The following is a 22,405-nucleotide window of genomic DNA, read 5'->3' as shown; positions in this document are numbered from 1 at the left end:
CATCATAATACCGACAGTACAATGAGATGTATATGAAATATTTGGGAGGAATAGTTACATGACAGGGAGAGCTTAACTGATAGGAAAGTGCTGTTAAATACTCTCCAAAATAAAGGGAAATTTTGTAAATACTTTTCTCCCATGATTTTTTAATACTTATTCAGAGAAAGTATTCATTTTCCTTTGTCTTGTGTGATTTTATTACTGTCAACTTCTGATTCATTTTTTAAAATAAAAAATTCCTCCTCCAGTGCAGTGTATTATTCTGCAAATGTGAATACACATAAGTAGCTCCTGGAGAACAAGACCTGCTGGTAAGTGCTGCTTATATGCAGTAACTTTTGCTGTTCTTCATTTACCTTTCAGCAGAACAAATAAAAGGTGAAGAGAATAAACAAGAGAAACTTAGCAAAGATTGTAGGCGAGAAGGATCTTTTCTGGTCTGAATCTATAAGATGTTTATCACTTCTTGCAGGGAATAGAGGAAGGTTTTGCTTTGTTTCAGGATCAGCTACAAAACAAAGTAGAAGGAGAAAATGGAAAAAAAAAAGGTTGAACATAATTTGCAATTAGAAAGCCTACACTTCAAAATAAAATACTCACCATTCTTCTTCAGAACTAAGTTACCATTAAACAAGACCAACTCCTGTGGTATTATTTGCCTGTCATTTCCTGGTAAATCAGTGTCATTAGCATTGATTTTTTAGACGAGAGATTAAAAGAGGTTTAGTTAGGAGAGTAAGGCAGGAGTATATATTATCCAAGCCAATGTAGCTCTGGGTCTCAAAGATGACATTTCCCTCTCTGCTTCATTAACTTGCATAGCTTGTTGAGCTTTAGCTGTTTCTAATTAATTCTTTTACTGGCTTTTTTGAATGTGTATCATCTTTGGCAAACCATATAAAATGAAGAAATCTCTCTAAGGTTTTACCCTTTTAATTATTATTTTTATTGCTTAAATGAAGCTCTGGAATTGCAAATGTTGACATTTTATTTGATTCTAGTCATTAGAGTTTTCAAGGAGGAAAAAGGGGGAAAAGGCTAAGGAAAGGAGGGGGCAGTGCAGATAAAATAATAAATAAATAAATGAAATCACTAACTGAGCAGGATGCTCAGCAAATGCTGTGGAAAATGGAAAATAAACAGGTTTGTCAAAAGTGACCTCCATGATGTTTTTGCCCTTTTAAATACTAACAAAGGAAGAAGCATCATTAGAGGCAATTCCTCTCTGTCTTGTACATAAGCTGACAAGTAAATGAATGGAGTTTTGCACTCCTGCTTGTTATTTTGTTTTATTTGGATAGAGCTTAGTTAGAAAGTGTGGTGAGTACACACACATACATACAGTTTCTCACACAGTCATTCACATTTTTCTTTAAAATAATGATCATGAAAACATGTGGTAGAACATGCCTGGCTTTTGGGGTGGAAAAAGCACACAACTAACAACAAAAGAAAAACCTAAACAAAGCATATCTTTTAGAATGAATCTGTATTTTGTAAAGCATTGTGGTAGTTTGAGCTAGGCCTTCCTTGGTGACCAGTTTGTAACCAAGGGAGGGTCCAGATTTACCCAGTATTCCGTACGATTTTTACGTAAGCCAGGCTGTAAGAAGAGAGGATGAGAGGCCTTCGCTCTCTTTCCTTCCGGCGGCTTGGAGGTGCAGGTTCCCTGCTGTTGAGTCTGTCGTGTTGGGGAGCGAGGCCTGGTTAGGCCTTGTCGACCTTGGGAGACAGAGGGTGCCGACGATCATTCCAGAGCGACTCTCGGTTGTCCCAAGGAGAGTAGTGAGATATTTCTTTGCTAACTCTTTTAGTTGTTAGATATTGAGTTACTAATTGTAATTGGGATATATATATAATTTTTGGTTTTGTTCCTTTTCCCTTCCCCTTCCCTTGTGAAATTGTATATATATTTCAATTGTATATACCTGTAACATAAATGTAAATATATTTACATATATATCACTTTAGCTGTCTCTCTCTCTTTTTGGGTTTTCTTAGTTGTTTTTTTCCCTCTTCTCCCTGAGGTTTGGGGGGGGTACTTCTTGTGGTAAGGTTTGGAGACTTGGCAGGGAGCCAGCTTCAAACCATGTCAGCATTTATCAGAAAAGTTGTAATGAAGACATACTTGGCTAATGCACTGCTCTGTCAACTAGTCCATTTGTTTGTCAGATTGTTGTTCTGGTTTCTTAAGATGATACTCTAAGAAAGAAGGACATTCAGCTTTGTTGCACAAAAGAAGTAATACCAGAATAAGCAAAAGAATGATAAGCTAGAGAGGGAACTTGGAATGTCAGCTGCCTGGTCTACTGTTACCCCATAGCTTATGTAACATGGTTGCTTTCCCTGGTCCCTTTGTTGTCAATGAAAGAAATTAAAACAAAAAATTAAGGCCTTCTCTTAAAGAAACTGACACTGTTTAAAGCAGTTCTATCACTGTCTCAGACTTTCTCACTACTGCTACACTGATGATCATGAAGTCATGCTAAAATCTCTCAATGGAACTTGTCCACCAGAAGGACAGAGAGAAAAAGCAAGAAGCCAGAGACAGCCAAGGGGTAGATTTGTCGGCAGCCAAAAAGGAAACTAAAGGGACATGACAAGCATTTTCTTACTGACCACATTATATATGACCACATTAAGCAACACTACTGTATTTATTTCATGTTCACAATCATCCAAGGATTGATGAGCACTTTTTGAAAACAATCTTCTCAGTGAGAACTGGTTGGAGGTAAAAGAAATTTTGTTCACAGAGTTATTAGCCACTGGTGTAGTGAAAACAGAACAGCTATCTAGGATATATAGGAGAAGAAATTTACTGTTGAAAGCAACCAGAAGGTGATAGATTTCCACTGGAAAAGTACTTTTAATTTGAAATTTTTACAGCTATTATAATTAGGGAAAACTGGTCTGTCACGAGCATGTCAAGTGCTTTTGTTTGCTATAGCTGGAATAGACACCCAAAGTCATGTTCATAAATATTTGTAAAAATATTCATTTTAATACAAATTTTGAGATCAAGTCGTTTGGCATACTTAACCAATCAGGGAAGGAAATAAATAAAACATAACTTTGACCTCTCTGAATTGATGAATATGGAGTCAAATGGATGCTTTTGTAAAGCATTGCATGTAATTGTGTTTAAACACAGGTATATTATCTTTCTATTGTGAGGATAAGCAGCACAATAAAAGTAATTTTATTTATTAAAATAAATTGCATCTGAGAAAATCATAAATGGCTAATGTACCTTTCAAAATAGAAATGCCTCCAGTACCTAGTGCTTTATTAGCATTTCAAACACTGTTAAGAATCTGAACCTTGATTCAGAGCACCACTGAGTACTGTGCTTTGGGCAAACACAGCTCTAAAGAAATCTTCTCCTTAGAAAATAACTATTTTCTCAGCTTTAGTAATAATAAACACCTTTGGTGGGATCACCTGAGTTAAATTTATCTACTTGATAGTGAAGTATGCAGCTTAGCTACCAACAAGTCTCTCTTTAAGAGGGATTCGACACCTCCAAAAACCCAAACAAAACATATATTCATGCCAAAAAACATAAAACATGGATCTAGTTGTTGTTCCACAACAAACTTTTGGGTAGAGCAAGTATTTGTAATTCTTTAGGAGGTACACTGAGGTGTATATTTCAAGAAAAAATATATCCTAAATTATTTGGGCAATTTAAGTCTTATCCCAGTCCATTAACTGGGCAAAAAAAAAGGTAAGGTAGGTCCTGCAACTGGGCTGGGGCAAGGTAAAGCACAAATATGCCCTGGAGAGAGAATGGATTGAGAGCAGGTCTGAGGAAAAAAGACTCAGGGGTTGTTGTCTCACAGGGAGCTCAGCCTGAGCTGGCCACGTGTGCTGGCAGCCCAGGAAGCCAACTATGTCCTGGTCTGCATCAAAAGCACTTTCAGAGAAGTGATTCTATCTCTGTCCATTCTGCACTCATGAGACCCCACCTGGAGTGCTGCATCCAGCTCTGCAGTCCCCAACATGAGAAAGATGTGGAGACATTGGAGTGGGTTCAGGGAGGACCATGAAGATGCTCATAGAGCTGAAGTGTCTCTGTTGGGGTTTGTCAAACTGAAGGAAAAAGGTGTCCAGGGAGACTGTAGCAGTCTTGTAGTACCTAAAGGTCTATGAGAGAGCAGAAAAGGGACTTTTTAAAAGGATATGGAATGACAGAACAAAAAGGAATGGCTTCAAACTGAAAAAGAGTATATTAGACATTAAGAAGAAATTCTTCCCTGTGAAGGTGGTGAGGCCCTGGCACAGGTTTCCCAGAGAAGCCATGGCTGCCCCACCCCTGGAAGTGTTCAAGGTCAGATTGGATGGAGCTCTGAGAAACCTGGTCTAGAAACCTGGGAGGTGTCCCTGCCCATTTCCCTTTCCTTTTGAGGAACTGGCATAGTAGAGGATGACTGAATACTCTGACAGGGTTAAACTGGAAAGCATGTGACATTCCTGATCCTGAAACAGTTAAACATCTTTTTAAGTGGTTTGTTTTCCTCTGTTCTCCAGCCACCTTCACTGATGCCAGGACTATGTACACCAGTTGTGTGTATTTGGAACATGTACACCTGTGACGCACAGGTAAATGTACAATACCACATATAATAATGGCCAGTCTTCGCGAGCGAAGATTTGGGAAAGGTCATTAACCCTTCGAGCCTGCGCAGTGGATTTTTTAGGTGAGACACAGCGTGCGCTGAACTGAGCCCACCCTTTAATCCTGAGGTTCATCTGCCAGGGCCGAGCAAGCTCGGACGGTGGCAGTGAGGGTCTCAGGACGTAGGTTTGTTTAGAGTGACCTTCTCTTAGATGGATTGCCTTACAAGGCTGACGAGCTCCGTCTGCCCGGGGGGCTGGGAATCGAACCCGGGTCGCAGCAGTGAGAGTCCTGCACCCTAACCACTAGACCACCAGGGGCCCCAATACCACATATGCAGAACTGAAAAAGAACACCTACTTATATAATATTTTACAGCAAATTTTCACAGTTTAATGAAATTGTGGGAAGGTCATAGTCATGCAACTGTACTAACATCACACCGAGTCAAAATGAAATTCCCTTTATACTCTATCTTGAAGCAATGCCTTAAAAGTTATGAAAAAAATATACAAAAAGCACAAATATGAAGTAATTTTTCATTAGAGCTGTCATCCAGTAAAATGGAAGTGGAAACCTCCTGTGCCAGAGAATACATCTGATCATCAGGTTCAATAGCAAGTGAAAAACTGAAAATCTACCTTTGTAGAAGTCAGTACTCTGATTTGATTTAGAAAACCTATGGGTCAAATTCTTCTTCAGTGTAGAGCAATACGAATTTGGAGTAACTTCAAATTCTTGATTGTATAAATCCATACAGGTTCTTGACCATATGAAAGAAAGAAAATAGGAGAGTAATTTGCCACTAAACAAATCAACAACCTGAAAAATTGTATAACTTCAGAAGTGACTTTTTCTTTGTTCCTACAACTTTCTTTAAAATGGGTGGGCCTAACATTCCTTCCAAATGTGTTTCCCAATTCTTGCTTTTATTGTAGTATTATATTTTTTCCCTCATCATTTGCCTGGCTTTATACAATTGAGCTATAATGTGTGCAGTTGACCTTTCTTCATTTAAATGTTAATAGAGATCTTAGGAAAGGTGCTTCCATGTAAAAGGCCAACTAATCGTAATAGACTTACGATCTTTTGTTTGTTGAGCTAGTCAAACAAAGAAAGGGTTAATTAAAACTTACACAAAGTGTTTACAGCCCAGGGGGAAAGGTCTGAGTGCTACATGTTAGGCCATCCACAAAAGTCCTATTTCAGAGGTAACTATTCACTATGTACTTTCAACCATAAAACAGTCACCTTCTCTCTCTGTATTCATTTTGATGGAAAAGACTTAAGGATCAGTTGCAAGAATATCTCTTTTGGGGTACCCTTTTAGCCTTGCTGAATGTCCATGGGCCTGTAGGTATCAGAAAGCACTTAGTCAATAAAATTGTAGCTGGTAAACAGACGAAGGGAAAAGATTTGCGCTAATTTAAGTACCAAAAAGCTGCTTCCTTTTTTTTTTTTTTCTTTTCATCCTTTTCTTTTCATAGCTTTCCTTTTGTACAGAGGGGCTGTAGGGGTGGCCTCTCTGAGAACAGGTCAAGGGCTGCCCTGTGCTGGACACAGCCTTTTCCAGGCAGCTCCACAGTGAACCCATTGCAGACCATCAGCCAAGTTTGTGGTGCCTCTGTGAAAGCATTTTTGGGAAAGCACATAAAATGAAGCATAGACAGAGGAGGAAGGGCAAAAGAGTGAGAAACAGCAGGGGGGAACACCAAGATCAGAGGAGGAGGTGTTCCGTGATGGAGCAGATAGGCCCTGCAGCTCTTGGAAGACCCACCTTGGAAAATTATAGCAAGGGAAGACCAATAGAGAAAAATTGCTGTGTACTGATTATCCATCCAGCTACACTGCTTATGTTCTCTCTGAAGGGACTGAATGTTACCTGCTGTGATGGCAAAAGGGGAGGAGAGGAATCTACTGGGAAAAAGTAAAATTGAGTCTAGAAAAGGGAGTAGAAAAATGTTTTTCTTAAGTGTTTCATGGTCGTTGGTTCTGTTTGTGTGGGGGTTTTTTAATTGTCTGTTTCCCAATACCCAAATCAGTAATTAAATATTTATATTAATTGGCAACAAATTATGTTAACTCCCTCAAGCTGAGTATGTTTTGCCTCTGACAGTAACTGGTAAATTATCTCCCTGCCTTCATCTTGACCCATGGGGTTTCTTACTCTGTTTCTCCCAGTTTCTTCCTTCCTGGGGAGGGAGGGAGCAGCTCTTCGGGTACCTGACTGCCAGCCTAGGCCAACCCACAACACCTTCATAAATCACAGAGAGAAGCAGACAACTTCAGAGTGCAAGAAAACTGATTGTAAAAAAGGTTTTCAGATAGGATGAATCAGACTCTTTAGGAAATTTAGAGTTTGAGAGGCTTCTAGGAAAGGCTGGTCAACCTATCCCCAAGTTTCACCAGCTGTTCTATGTCAGTTCATACTTTTGTGGCAAACACAGCAGGAAAAGCAATCAAAAAGGGCATTGTGCCCAATATTTTCTCTATTTTCTTTGGTTTCTGTCATCAAGTACAGTTGAGTAACCAAAAAGTTCTCCATGCAAAAATTCCAAGTCTTGCTACACTGTTTTATACATTATTCACATTTTTAGTTGAGCTTCAAAATCTTGTATTGCACTCTGTGACATGTTCAACATTTAGGAAAAAGAAAATGGGGGAAGGTGGGATTGTAAAAGAATTTTTGTTGGGTTTTATGGTCAGCTTCCATCGAAGTTTGCATATTTTTGTTCAAATGCTTAGGACATATATATATATGTAAATGTAACTGGACAATTCGTCCACCTTCTGATAACAAAAGACTGATGAATGTTAGGCACATTAGGTTAATCTTCATGAATAATTATTACCTTTTCTGCAAAATAGATTTCCACTGGCATTGTCTGATATGTCTAACCTGAATTCAGCAAAGAAATTCTTGAATATCATTACCCTGTAATCACAAATATGACACTTTGGGGTGACCTAGGAGAGAACAGTACTAGTTATGCCCAAAGTGGGGTGTTGCAATGCTCTGGAAAGTCTGCTCAGAGCTGGAAGTCTCCAGTCTCTGGGGCACTGTGGTTCTCTGATAACAGGTCTTTCCCAGGCTATAAATTCTCTTTTTAAATTATGTCTGAAAAGAAAGTGTGGAGAATCATAACACCGACTTGGTATTTCAGGGGCTAGAACTGTGAACACAGAAAATTTCATGACCTGATTTTTTGGAAGCCGATGAGTCACACACACTATGAGGCTTAAGCAGCTCAGGTCATTTGCAATTCACAGTGCCTGTAGTTTAAAATTAGCGTGGGTTTTGGAGAGCCTTTAATATTCATAATCTGACCCAATATTGAAATGTTCTTTAGAAAGATAGAGATTTAAGGGGAAATACTGTGAAGTGATATCAGGAGAATTTGCAAAGTAGCTTTAATAGACTAATTCCAAGTGCATAAGCTGCATTTCTGATCAGAAAATATTGAAATATATCTAGCTTACCTTGAGACTGTAGGTTAGTTACTCTATTTCTATAATTAACAACAGTGATTCAGCATATATTTCAAATACCTGCAGTCTTGGATAAATTTACTCCTCCGTGCTTTCAAAATCATAAAGACAAAAGGCAGAAAAAAAAGTCTCAGGGAGGAAATTGAGAGTTTGTGTTTGGTGGGTTTTTTTTCCCTTTTCAGGTGGGTGTTTAAAGAAAGACGGATACATTTTAACCATGTAGGGTAAAATATTAACAGTTTAATTAATGGCTTACTATATTCTTGCACCAAACCCTGTTTTCAAGTCCTTTGTGTAAGAGTTGGGGCTTCCAAAGAAGGATCACATTGAGCAGCAAGCCAGCTGTGGGTTATTACACATACTACTGATTTCTGAGAAGGGGGCCGAGATTATTACATTAAATTTCAGCTAGATTCTATAAATCAATAACAATAATAATACACTTTTTTTAGTTTGGAATCCAGACTTTTTTTTTGGTTTTTTGCAGCAGCAGGATAGAAGAGGAAATCCCTCTACATGTGAAAGACCTTCTCTATCCTAAGTCCCTTGTGCTACCCAGGCATCTGCAAACACAGCTTTTAGACTGAAAATGGGCAGAGAATTTGGGTGAAACATGTCACTCAAATGCCTACTTAGTACAGATTTCTCCACAGAGGAAATTCTCAGGATTTAAAAGCAATTGGGAGCTAAGTGGCCTTTATGATTATTTGGTGAAGTAAAGATAACAGGTAACTGAGTTATCAGACGCAAATGGAGGAGCGACTTCGTGATTCACTGAAGCTTTCCATTTTCTTAGGGAGCTTTATTCTTGATTAGGTAATCTGTTGGTTATGCTTTCCCTCAGATGGAAACAGGCTTATGATATGAGCCTCGAGTCAAAATAAATCTTCTTTGGACTGCTATAAGAGCAGAAGATTCATTAGGACTCTGGCATCTTCCTAATATGATGTGTTTGACTCTCACACCTTAGCCTTCATTTAGCTGGTACTTGAGTCCTTGTGGGCAGTTAGGATCAGAAAAACACTTGACAAACTTTACCTATTCCTGTCTTCTATTCATTTTTCTTCATAAATACATGATCTGTGCTTCTCCCCAGGAACTTTCATCTGAAGATCTCACAGTTCTTTACTTTTTGCAATTGAGAGCAGCTTCTTGGGAAACAAATGTGGCTCCCTCCCTTATTCAGTAAATAAAATGTAGTCAGTATGATCAGGTACTTGCCTTTCAAGAAAAACTGTGTCACAGAAGGTCAAACTAAATGATCATAGCAATCCTGAACATGCATAATATGCCTCTTGCAGCCCAGTTTTTACTGTGAGAGATAAGAAGACTTTGAGAGATGCAAATAAAAGTAAATTGCTGTACATTTTAAACTCAACAACTGAGCTAACTTCAGTGAAGTTATGCTGAAACATTATCACTGCAGGAGTCAGACTGAAGTTTCACCACACCAAGAATGGTGCAGTCTTAACTTGCAATGATGCTTAAGGGACTAGAGGCTTCTGTTAACTGGTGTTAGTTGTATTTATTTCCTTTTCTTTGTGTCAATTTTTAGTATGGAAATGTAAGCTTGTTCTATTTAGAAGTCCTGTGAAATCAAACAAAACATGTTCATTCCTTTTCTTGGAATGAGTCCTTTTGCCTTTATCTAAGAAAACAGATTTTATTCCACTGACATGAGAAACAAAGCCAGGTTTCAGAATGTCACTGGGTTACCTTTGATCCTCCATTCTCCAAAGTGTCAGATACCTCTTCTTCTTCTTTAGGGTCAGGAGAGAACTTTTGAGGCAACTTAGAGACATTTGGGGCACATATTTTATGTTCTGAATGAAAAGTCTGTAGTAGTTAGTTACTCACCAGGACCTTCCTTGACTGTGCTTCAGGAGTCATGTCCTTTGTGATCTATGACCACAGAGATTGAAGTATCCAAAGACCTGATGGCCTGTAGCAAGCACTTTTATAATGGCTTGCTCCTCAGCCTTTTTTTTTTTTCTTTTTCCCCTGGAAGAGCCATGAGTAAATCAGGCAGTTTTAACTGACTGACAGTGTTATACTAATTATGTAGTCCATTCTATATGCATTTTACATGGAAATAGATTTTCTGCTGATGATAACCATCAGTCATTGCTGCAAGAAAATGCATCTGAATTTACAAAGTGAAGTCCTACCCTTGTAAATTTTAGGAAAGCACTGACTTATACCAGCCACCTGAAATTTGCCTGGTAATTCCCATTATGATCCTGAGACTATGTCTATTTACACCAGTTTAGTATCCAATCCATCGGTTTTGCTTTCCGAGCAAAAGAATTTTGAAAATTTTATTTTACAATTTTGAAAAATATCCTTGAAATCCCAAGGATATTAATATGTATGGTATTTAAAAGCAATTAATTGTTTCCACTAACCACGGGGTATTATGTCACTGTCCATTTTTGCTTGGTAGGTAATATTATTTTGATCATATAAACAACCAGACCTCAGAGAAAGTACAATAAAGGGATAAGAAGTGACACTGAGATTTTCATTTTAATTGAAAGAAAATCAGAAGGGTGACAGCAGGCAGAATGAATAAAAGGTAAACAAATAAATGAAAAAAAAATAAAAGGTGAAAAAATGGCTTTTGATAGAGAAAATTTCTTTTTTTCAGGGCTGATGCTTTTAACTTTGGACACAGAAAATAAGTCAGTAAAGAGCAACCTCTCTGATATATGAAACATTTGTGAACATATAGAACATCTGTTTACAGATGCTTCAGAATATAGATGAATTATTCAGGAACACTTTAGTGTTGTATGTAAGGAATTAGAACTCTAGTTCTAGAGTTTCAAGCAAATTTTATGTATATTACATACACTAATACAAAAGACAATAAAAAAACACTCTGATCAATAAAGATGAAGCCCACTAGCATTAAGACATACTGTACTACTCTGTCAATATCTCTGATACAAGCTGATCACCTATAGATCACTTGTAAATGGCTTGCTTTTCTCACAGCTTGTGAGAAAAAACCAATATATTCAGAAAGAGTGCAACAACCATTCCTGAAGGACTTCACCCCACAGCTGAAGGAGACTATGGCACTTCAGCAGTTCTACCCCTCACCCCATCTTTGACTTTGGGATCATTTACTATGGTCTCCTCCCAGGTCCTTGATCTACACTGGCAAATTCAACAGTCACGAAAATAATTTTGAGCATGGAACTCATACTATGAAATTGTTATAGTGACGTATATGAAGAATGGAACAAGCCTACTATCACTCTCCAAAAGAATTTTTGACCATGGCACCAACCAAGGACCTCTTGGCAAAAACAGTTGAGAAACAGATACCTCAGTTTTGAAAGGTAAGAGGTTTTAATAGCTTGGTTGTGACACTCTGCCATGGTCTTATTGTCAGATACATTTCCAAGCATGTATGGCTTTCATGCACAGAGACAAAATGCAAGACCACTAAATATAAGGTAAAAATCTCTATACAGTAACAATGATGCAGGCCTGACCAAGGTGATCTAGCTTGTAATCTGAGGAAGAATTTAGTATTGGAGCTTTCTTCAAATCTAAATTATCCTATGTGTAATTTGCTGGAATAGATAGAGCCGTAGACCCCTCCATGCAGAGCAGGTCTTCTCTGTTCTCTATTCCAGTTTCCCAGGAAAACAAGAGGAGGTTTTCCTGTTCTTCTGGCAGACTTTTTCTCTACTCCCTTGCTTGAGGAAGAAGAGACAGGATGAGGTTGAAGAGATTTCCACAGGCATAGTGGTTATTTTTAATTTTTTCAGGACTTTTGTGCCCAGGTAAACACTACAGGTTTTTAAGTTGGTTTGTTAGTTGGGTTGAGTTGGTTTGTTTTGGTTTGGTTTGGGTTGGGTTTTTTTTGCTTAGTTTGGTTTGGTGCTTTTTTTGACCAGACTACATTTCTGGGTAGAACACAACTGTGGCCAGACAGATGATTCTTATAAGAAATTCATTCTGCTAAAACCATTTATTATAGATATACCTAGGAGAAATTTAGGAATTTTCCAGGTTACAACACATTTGCAGAGGGTTGCTACCAATTCCTTTGTGCAATTATCTTTCTCATCTGTTTCCTTGGTGACCTGCATTGTTTGAAGAGACTTAGCAAAACTCCTGGCTATATTGAAAATGAAGAGGGCAAAAAATACCTGTGTGCTCCTGAGATGTTTGATAAGGGAAGAAGAAGTCTCTCACTCCAATCTGTCTGATCACAACGAATCCCAAGAGTGAGGGAGCAGAATGGAAGATGGTGCTCGTGTTTTATTTTTCCGTTAACAGTCCCCAAATACACACTCGAGACTGTGGGCCTGAAACTGAAATTGTGTATGTAAAAATACTCAAAGAATTAGCAGCATTGATCGCAGAGGGCAATGACGCTCTTGGTTCGGTATTTGAATGGGGTTTTAGCGCAGAGACCAGTAATTTTCTTTAAATCATGGTAATCAATTTATAGCCTAGTTAAAGAAATTACAATATCTGCATGCCAACACATGGTTATTTTGGAGTACACTTCCCTCTTTCAAGGAAAATAATGTTGTTGTGTGGTTTGTATTGCAGTTAAGGGAAATTCCTGTAACTTTTTATAGAACCTTCTAATTGTAGATGTCAAAGTACAGTACATAAATCAATGTTTTTTTCACCAACATAGCCACAGCTATGACCATAGAGAGAACTATTCAAAACTTAACATGGAGATATTTTTATTCATGGAATCATAAAATATTTAATGTTAGATGGAACTTCTGGAGGTCATCTTGTCCAAACCCTCACTCAGAGCAGAACCACCTTCCAATTTACATTAGTTTTCTTAGGAATTTGTTTAATTTTCTTCATTTTATTCCATATTTCTGCAGTTCACACTTCTAGAGTATTCTTCAAATACTTCTGGGTTTTTTTTTCTATCAGCTCTAATTTATATTTTACATTTTTTTAATCTTCTCCACTATATTGTTTGCTTCTATTTGCTTTTCTGTGTCATTTTTCAAATGGTTCTTTATCTCCCTCCTTCCTCCAGCAATATTTTCTTTCTCCTGTCTTCCTTGATTTCCTGTCTAATCCTTCTACATCTTTTTCCTTCCTTATTTTTTTTATAATTTTTTTGCAGTCTTTCACTCCTTTATTCTACACTGTTTCTCTGACAGTTTTGTCCACTATTTGTCTTATCTTCAAATAGTTTAAAGGGTCTGTAAGGCAACAATTTTAACGATATGGCTCTCACAGAAGATAAGAAAGGACAAACACTTTAACTTAAATCTACATAGCCACTTCACAAACCTTCTCTCTTTACTTTTGTTGTGGTCACAGTCACTGTATTCCTTTTTCTTTTCCACAGAAAGTGTGAAGGAAGTTCAGGATTGATTAGATTATACAACTACAACTACAGAGCCATTTGAACTGTGCCTCCAAACAGTCTATAGGTAGATTTATAAAGTGCTCGTATATACACAAAGAATGTCTATAATGGATATATTTGTCCAGAGAACTTGTGGGTGCCCCAACCTTGGCAGTGTTCAAGGCCAGGTTGGAAAGAGCTTGGGCCACCCTGGTCTGGTGGAAGGTGTACCTGCCTACGGCAGTGGGACTGGAACAAGATGATATATTTAAGGTCCATTCCAACCCAAACAATTCTGTTATTCTATGGTTCCATGGTATTTCATGTCCTTGACTACCCTCCCATCTTCTTATAATGACTGGTCCTCCAGAGCTAAAAATTATATTTAAATCAACAATTATTAATAACCACGTTTAGATGCATCCATTATGGAAACATATTTTTTAATCAGTTGGTAATTCCTCTTTCCACAATGTACAGTAGCAACCTCTTTCTCAGTCCTTGTTTGAAAAACTAGTTCCTTTGCTTTTAACCTTTGCCTGATAATTTCTCTTGTTCTTGTATTCTGAGAAATAATAAATGATCACTTTCTATTCAGTTTTTCTGCATTAATTAAGTCATGGAACTCCATGCCACAGAATCTTGTCAAATCTGAACGTCTGTATGGTTTCAAGGGGAGATTGGACAAGGTCATTGAGGATAATTACATCTGTAGAACCCATCTCAAGATCAAAAAACCCTGAGCTGCAATTATTGCAGGCTCAGGAAGTAGCAAGAAAAATATCACATACGCTAACCCTGATCTTATACTCATTACTGGACATCTATTTTTGGCCAAAGACAGGATATTGTTTTAGATGAGACTTTGGTATGACACACTGTCGCTGATCTTACATTCTTATCCGTGATTTCATCTCTCCCTTATCACTCTTCAAACACACAACTCAAATGTTTAGCAAAGTTTTTGACAGGGCATAATTTTGACATCCCCTTCTGTATCAGAGAAGGCATCTTCCTGAAAAGAGCCTTGCATAAACCTGAAAAAAGAGGGGAGTGTGCTAATTATCAAATGGCAATCAATGGGATCACCTGGCCTAATTAAGATATACAGTCCTTTGTGAAGTGGGTCGGCCGCGGGTCAAGGGAACAGGTGGTTGAGCACAGTTTCATAACTGCCTGTTTAATATTTGGCTCTGAAATTTCCCTGAAGTTGTCGGGGAGGAGGGACGGGATCATTACCAAAGATTGTTTGGAGAGGCAGAATCTATACTGGTGGGGAAACTGCTAATTACCATGTAATCTTTCCAATTTGGGCAGCAATAAAATTTAAATAAGATTGGCAAGTAGCAGGATGGCTTTCAGAGGCCGCCCCCACCACTGTTCCTGTCCCCATAGCCTGACACCAGATGCAAAGCTTCAGTCTGGATGTTCTTCTACTGCTTCATAAATTATGACTGTTTAGTTGTGCATAATTACAAGGCACTGGATTGAATAGGATTAAGACTGAAATTGTCAGTTTTCTAAACACATTAGCAAATCTTGATACTTGGATCAAAATGTGCAGCTATTTTTTTTTTTTTTAATTTGCAAACAGTTTCGTCCATTCCCAAAGTATTTGTGCTGCGCTTTATAAAATACGCAAGATTTATGAAAAGCCTCTAAGCTGGCCACTGAAAACTCTTGGCAGCATGAATCATAAATGGCAGCATGCAATATGGGCAGCACAGAGTTACAATCAGCCACTCCTTCAGCATGGAGCTATTTCACACATATCTGATGTTTTGTGCCACACATGGTCCTAAGTTGTTAGGTGTGTGCACATGCAGATAAATGCACCTATAAGTCTAAGATTTACAAAAGGTGCTGTGATCCATGTTTATTTATTCATCAATTAATTTCATTTTGAAACGCTATAAAAACAGCTTTCTTAGCAATGACATTGTCGTGTCAGATTCTGTGGTGTGGTAAGATCAGACTGTGCTATGAGACTGCCAGAAGAGTAGTAAAGATGTGTGTATCCAAACCATGTCCAAAATCAAAACATCAGAAAATATGTCTTTTCTTCCCAGCAACAGTGGAAATCCAATCACAAATTTATTTTCAGTTTTCTTTCAATTAGAAATCATCAAGGACTTTTTTCTCATTTAATTTAGAGAAAAGTATTGAACAGTTTTATGACCTCATCTTTGGCTAAGAAGTCTGTTTCTATGTCTGTGCTGAGACTGCCTGTTAGATGGTAGGAGGTGTATAATTAACTGTGAAAATTCAAACAGGAGAGAAAAAACATTCTTCCTTCCTGTCTTCCTTCCTGCCTGCCTTCCTGCCCACTTTCCCTTCCCTCTCTCCCTCTCTCCTTCCCTCCTTTCTTCCTTCCTTCCTCAGATGCAAGAAGGCAACAAGGCCTGGAAAACCTCTTAAATTGACCTTATATTTTTCATTTTCATACCTTAGTTTGGACATAATTTTTCTACACTAATCTTCACCAGTGTGTTACAGTGATGTTGGAAGGCACCGACAAGGATCATTGTAATCCAGCTTCTCTGTGATCATAACAAGTATTCACAGGATAGTTGTATCAACAATCTCATTCATACAGTCTTGAAAAGCTCGTGTTTTCTTACAGGGATCCCAAAATATTCAGTTCGTCAAATAAATGATGAGTGATCCTGTTTTTGTTTTCACCAAGAAGCTTCAGTATTGTTCCAAATTGGACTTCACAGAATGATTTTGCAGAAAAATTCTCATTCGGTGGTAACGGCAGAAAAAGGGCTGATGCAGTTGGTGTTCCATTAGAGAGGCATCCTGCTATGAGTCAGCAAGTGAAAGAGCCAGGGCATTCATTAATGGAGTTGTCATGTTAAAGGATGATTATCTGCCAAATTTCTGGCAAGGCCAGGGAGGTCTTTTAAAAGAAAGTCACTGGACAGGTAGCCATTCATTTTCTCTGTGGTTTTAGTGGGCTACGTGATTGGGTTCATCATTTGCAGTTTTGTCTTTTGAAAAATTAAGTACAAATGCTGCTCCCCTGCATTGTGAGGAAGAAAAAATAAAATAAAAGGAAAAAGATCCCAACAAATATGTAGGGAGAAAAAAGCCCTGTACAGTGTCATGGACAATAGCATGGATTCCATTGCTTCTCTCTTGACTTTAACATCTGATGGCAACTATACCTTTATGGGAAATAAGAAAGACAAAATCAATGGTTTTTTATGAAAGTGTCCAGCTTTTTTAATAGAAATTATTTTGTAAATACATGAAACAGGATTTTAAAAGATGACCAGGGTTTTTTTCAGTTACTTTTGTTTTTCATTGTCTATGAAGTACATATAGCTCACAAGAAGCTTCCTTAATGCATTTTGAAAGATGATATCTAAAATCTGAACTGCTAGATGGATAGAGTGTGATCCCTACAGACCTTTAAAAATGTTGAAAACTTATGATCATGCCATTTCTGTTATGACAGTATAGTGCCAACAGACTTAGATATCATGGTTTGTTTTCTAAAAAAAAAAAGTAGTTATTATTATTTTATCATCATCATCATCTTAATATTTTCTAGAGTTTATATCAAAAATATGTACACAATAAATAACAAAGGGTAAAGAGGAAGAAAAAACTGAACTACTTTTTAAACATCTCTTACTAAACATAATGAAAACAAACGGACATTTTGATTAAATGGATATCATTAATGCAGCATGTTATGATCTGAACTCATAGTTTAATTATCTAATTAAGAGCAAACGAAAATCATTAAGGTCTATGGAATGAAATAATTCATTTTAGGGGAGAAACAGAGGAAAAAAGCAGTCCCCTTAATTACAAACTGTCATCGGCATGTAGCACCTAGGAGTAAATCTTGCTGCAAGATGTCACGCCTGGCTATATTGTACAGCAGGTGGTGGATGAATCATACCAGCTTCATGAAGAATTGCCAAGGAAAGGAGTGTCATTAACAGGTAGAGCTCCAGACTCAGAGTAAGGTCTCATGAGTCCTATAAACAGTTCTCTGTCTGACATTTGGCAAATCACTCAGCATTGGTTTTGCTTAACTGTAAAATAATCATATGCTATTCAAAACCTTGAACACCTTATGCAGGTTTGCTGGTCTGCTGCTGAAACAAGTTGTCAGATGAGGGCAAGAAACTTCCCTAAATTCATCTCAAATGGGATGAAAGCAAAGAACGGGAGCCCTGCACTGTCACTCACACAGGTACGGGCACAGTGTAGTCTGGGATCACAATATATGAATGTATAAAACAACAAGGAGTTGCAGAGACAGCATTCAGTTCAGGCATGCTGTTGTATGAAGCAAACTGTTTCTTTAAAATCTTCCAAATATGCCTAGATACTACACCAAAAGAAGGCAGTTCCCTTATTAACAATGGAACCATGCACACATTTCATTCTTTCTGTGGAAATAGGTGTACTGGAGGAAGGTGAAGTGATGATATGTTAAGGTATGATTGGACTAATTTATCCCCTGAGAATGGCTGCTTGTTTTTTATTTTGATTATGCTTGCAAGAAACAGGCAGGCGTTGACACAGATTTCCCCCATAAGTTCATTGATTAGGAAAGATGCCCAAACCTTCATGGAGGACCTAATGAGAAGGGTTGGGACATTAAATCAATGTGATTCTTTTTACTTTTAAGGGTCCTGAAAAACAAATATGTTTCTTTTATTGATGGTTTATTTTTAGGGTGCAATAAAAACAAATCAAATATTAAGTTCCGTAATGTGGAGGTCACATTGCTGTTCTCAAAACCACTGCAGCACAAGAGATAGACTCAGATTTCAAACTGTGTAAGATCGAGTTTCCAGTAATGAATTCGAACTACATTTCTGAACCCTGAGATACATGTATCTCCTACCATCTCCCACTATCCTGCTCACAAAGTTGGAATGCTGCTGATGAACAACAAGACATAATTAGGAAACCTGCAGTACAAGAAAATCTGACCACATCTGTAAAATATAGAGGGAAAAAAAAAAAAAAAAAGGAGTTTTGTGGTCATTGTCTGTTTTCTAGTTGTTCCTCCAGTGATAACTTAAACATTACTAGTAAATATATCATGTCAATGGCTATAAAGGAATTCAGGGCAAAGAAAATATGTTCCAGAGAAGTGTCAAATAATGGAGAAGAGAAAAGAAAAATTTAAAACTTGATTCTGAAGATGACAGGTCTAATGAATGAAGATGAGAAACAGGAGAATAACTTTTTTAAATAACAGCTCAAGAGGAGACCACTGAAGTGAAAACAGCTGCTGGGACTATTACACAGAAAACAGCTTGAAGCAGCTACAGCCGTGTATATTTGTTACTGGGAAAGGATTTCATACGTATGGAAAAGTCCATCCAGAGAACAGTTGTGGACAGATGTAGCCAAGGCAAAGCTGGATCTGCAGAGGGAATTGGAGAGTCTGGTTGGTTTCAGAAGCTGAGATTTAAATAGCTAAAGTTTGTCTGAATTGTCCATTATCTGGACTGAATAATGAGCCATGGCTTTGGGGGCAGGGAATTTGCTGCCTGAGTATCTGAAACCAGGTGTTGCTGGTTTTTTCTGTGGCTAGTACCATCTGTTCTGTGCCCAACAGAACACTTCAGCCCAAATCATTTATTTTATGGCTGTGGATGCAAAGGTGAGGGATGCCCTATGGAAGGCAATTGTAATGTGACACAGGAGAAGTATAGAGCATGAGTGCGGATGAATATTCAGGCAGATCTGAAGTGAGTAGACCTATTGTAAAAACATCAGAGTGTATGGCCCACTTTTTTCTCTATGTGAAACCTCAGCAGCTGACTGGACACTGCACTTCCAGCATGCTGCTGGGTTCTATTTGTTGACTAGTGAGCTGGGAAATACAAACTGGGAAAGCTTGTGCCAGATGTTTTCAGATGTTTGTGAGCTTCTACTGATTCATCTTCAGGATGTACCACCTGCCTGTGACAGTGTTTTGGAACATGGCTTCATGAGGAAGTTAGAAGGTACAGCACAGGGAGAGGGTGGGGTTTTTTATTTTTTCATCCTCTCCTTAATATTCTCATTCTTATTATTCTCTATCACTGGCAACATGAAACAAGAAGAGGTATTTTCTACACAGTGAGCACTTTTGCTTATATCCCATTCATATCCATTGACAATTTCCCTGAATTCCTTGTGAGTTCTCTATTTTTTTTTTTTTTTCATTAGGGCACAGAAATACTCACTGCAGTTTTATGCACTGAAGTTTACAGCTGTACCCAGCAGGAATGCTGTACAGCTGGTCCAGAATATAACATCCTAACTTTCCACTGCTGACAGCCTCATTTCCTTATCCTCAGTCAGGTTAGTTACTCTACCTTCTTTTCAAGCAAAAACAGCTAAAAAATTGGAGCAAAAGGAGTTGCCGTAAGTAACTAAACAAAGAGAATTGTATCCAAACTTTGCCATTTTTGCCATTTTAAAATTACCCCAAGGTAAGGACTGCTTCGTTAAATAAACAGACAAGCAAGCCTTCTGATATCAGAGGCACATTTGTTACATTTAATTTACAGATGGTGTAGAAGTGACCAGCCAGAGGAGGAACCAGGGGACTCTGAAGACGTGAGGGTAAAAGTACTAAGTTTCCAAGAGTTTGGGTTTTTTAGTAGACACAGGGTGATCATATTTTCAGACTCCCAGATCTGCAACACAGACCTTGAAGATGTAGGTCTTCAGGGATCACAGCAGCAGAAATTCAAACTGGCATAAATAAGATCACAGCTCTCACTGTTTCTATCAACTTTGTTTTCAGTGAAGAGTTTGAAAGTCTAGAAAACCTTCCAGGATCCCAGCCTTCCTCCTCCATGTGTGAAAGTTTAGGTTGAAATTTTTTGTTGGGCTAATCTCTTCCAGGGTTTGAAGATTTCAAGGTCCTGATTCCATATCAAGAACACTAGGAATTTCAAGAACTAAATTCTTGTGACTTTCTTTCTACTGATCACATACTACAGTTAGGAAAAAGCTTTTGCAGCTTCAAGACTGTCTTTAAGCCACAGAAAGAGGAAGCATTAAGTACTCAAAGTTTCAGGAACACCTAGGGTAAAAAAATCTAGAGAAAAATTATTGTCTTGCCCCCTGAGAAGAAGCCACTGACCTTTAGGCCTTGGGTTCTTCAGCAGCTACCAACGTATCACAAATCAGCTGAAGTCCACAGTACTAAAGTCCACAGTATGGAGCTGCTCTCTACCATTAAATATCACTGTATTTCTTCATTTCCCAGAAGACTTAGTACAGAAACCATATTTAATAATGTTACTACTTTCCAATTTGGGCCACTATTGCATTCAAAGCAAATAAATATATTTTTTTCTCTAAAAAAAGAAAAATAATCCTGTAATGGTACAGTGTATTTAGGTTTAAAAGTCTGTCTGAGGACTCTCAGCTATAATGTGTAGGTATAGATTTTTCCTATTCCACGCAAATCTCAGGAATCTTTAAAGGAATGGTTTAGGAATCAGGATGAAACAGAGCATACTTACGGGTAATCTATTTCTTTTCCTTGCGCTCTTCTCCATACACACGTAAATAACCATTAGTTACACTCTAATTCCCATATCTCAAATTCTGTTAACATAAGTATTTCCATCTCTCGTTTAATTTTCTTGTTGAAGTACTTACATTATTGCTGTTGTTGTTGAAATTATTCTGTTTAATGTCTGCCTAAAATTTATATAAGCTTATCCTTGACTAGATTTTAAATTTGGATCACAAAACACACAATACTCTGTTCTGGGTGTTGAAACAACTTATAAGTCTGCTGAATGTGGAGTCAAAATGAGGAGACTATTTTCAGATATGGAAACATAGTTAAATACTACAATAACTTATTATTTTCCAAGTTAAACACTACAATAACTTATTATTTTCCATGCTATTGGAGGAAGAGCAAGGAACAGTCAGCTGATTCTGCAACTGGAAAAATTACTCTGTATAACAGAGATGGTAATGGGAATCTGTTGCATTCTTCTTTTTGAAAAGATAAAAAAGGAAAGTGGTGACTTACGGAAGTTGAGGAATGTCCATCCCAGTTTTGACAAACAGCCCTTAAAAGCTATCTGGGCACGTGATTTGACCTTGCAACTGAAAGAGCAACTAGGGAAGCTCTGGATTTTGGGTCCAATGCCGAATCTCTGTGATTCTATATCAATAAGTCATGAAGAGAATACCTTGACTGTTCTGAGTATATTTGGGCTATCTACAGTCCAGTTAACTACTGAAGACCTTGTGCATTTTGAAATTTGTGTTTATTCTGTTAAACTGCAGAAAGTGAAAGAAAAGAGAAAAAGAATAAACTCAGCAAATGTTCAACTGAGCCTGCTTTCACACAAAGAAGAAATCATCATGCAGATTTATTAAGAAACATGGAAAACACATCATCTTTTGGAAAACACTATGCCTTGAATTGTTGAATCACTCTACATTTTAATGTGCAAATTTGTTCCCTGGCTTTTTGTTGAAAGGATCAAACCATTTGGCATTTTGTCTGAAACATAAATGCATTAGAAAGATGCAGTATAATTTATTAAAATGTATAAAGGGAACAAAGAATAGGATTAATTTTCTTCTTTTTTTTTTAATTCCGGGGGCACCACTAGGGCATTTAATATGGGTTAAACCAGATTCAAAGAGCTTTTCATTAGACATTTAACATAAATGACTAAGAGCTTAATCAGCACATACCATTTAAATGCATTGAATGGAGGAATTGGACTGTACATTGCATTATAATTTATAGAGTTTTGTTTTTGATTACATAAGGGAAATACATTTTTTTATGCCTTAAAAGCATTCTTTTGTGATGTCAAAAAAAATGTATAGTATTATTGTTCAGAAAATGGTGTTTCAATTTGGTAGTGAAGCCTAAAGTCACCCAAGTGGAAAAGATAACTAGCAAATTCCTCAAAGTCCTGTAGTTTGTG

Source organism: Lepidothrix coronata, unplaced genomic scaffold (assembly GCF_001604755.1).
Source record: "Lepidothrix coronata isolate B3197 unplaced genomic scaffold, Lepidothrix_coronata-1.0 Scaffold72, whole genome shotgun sequence".
Taxonomy (NCBI): Eukaryota; Metazoa; Chordata; class Aves; order Passeriformes; family Pipridae; genus Lepidothrix; species Lepidothrix coronata.
The sequence above is the reverse complement of the archived record's forward strand: the minus strand, read 5'-3'. Positions refer to the sequence as shown.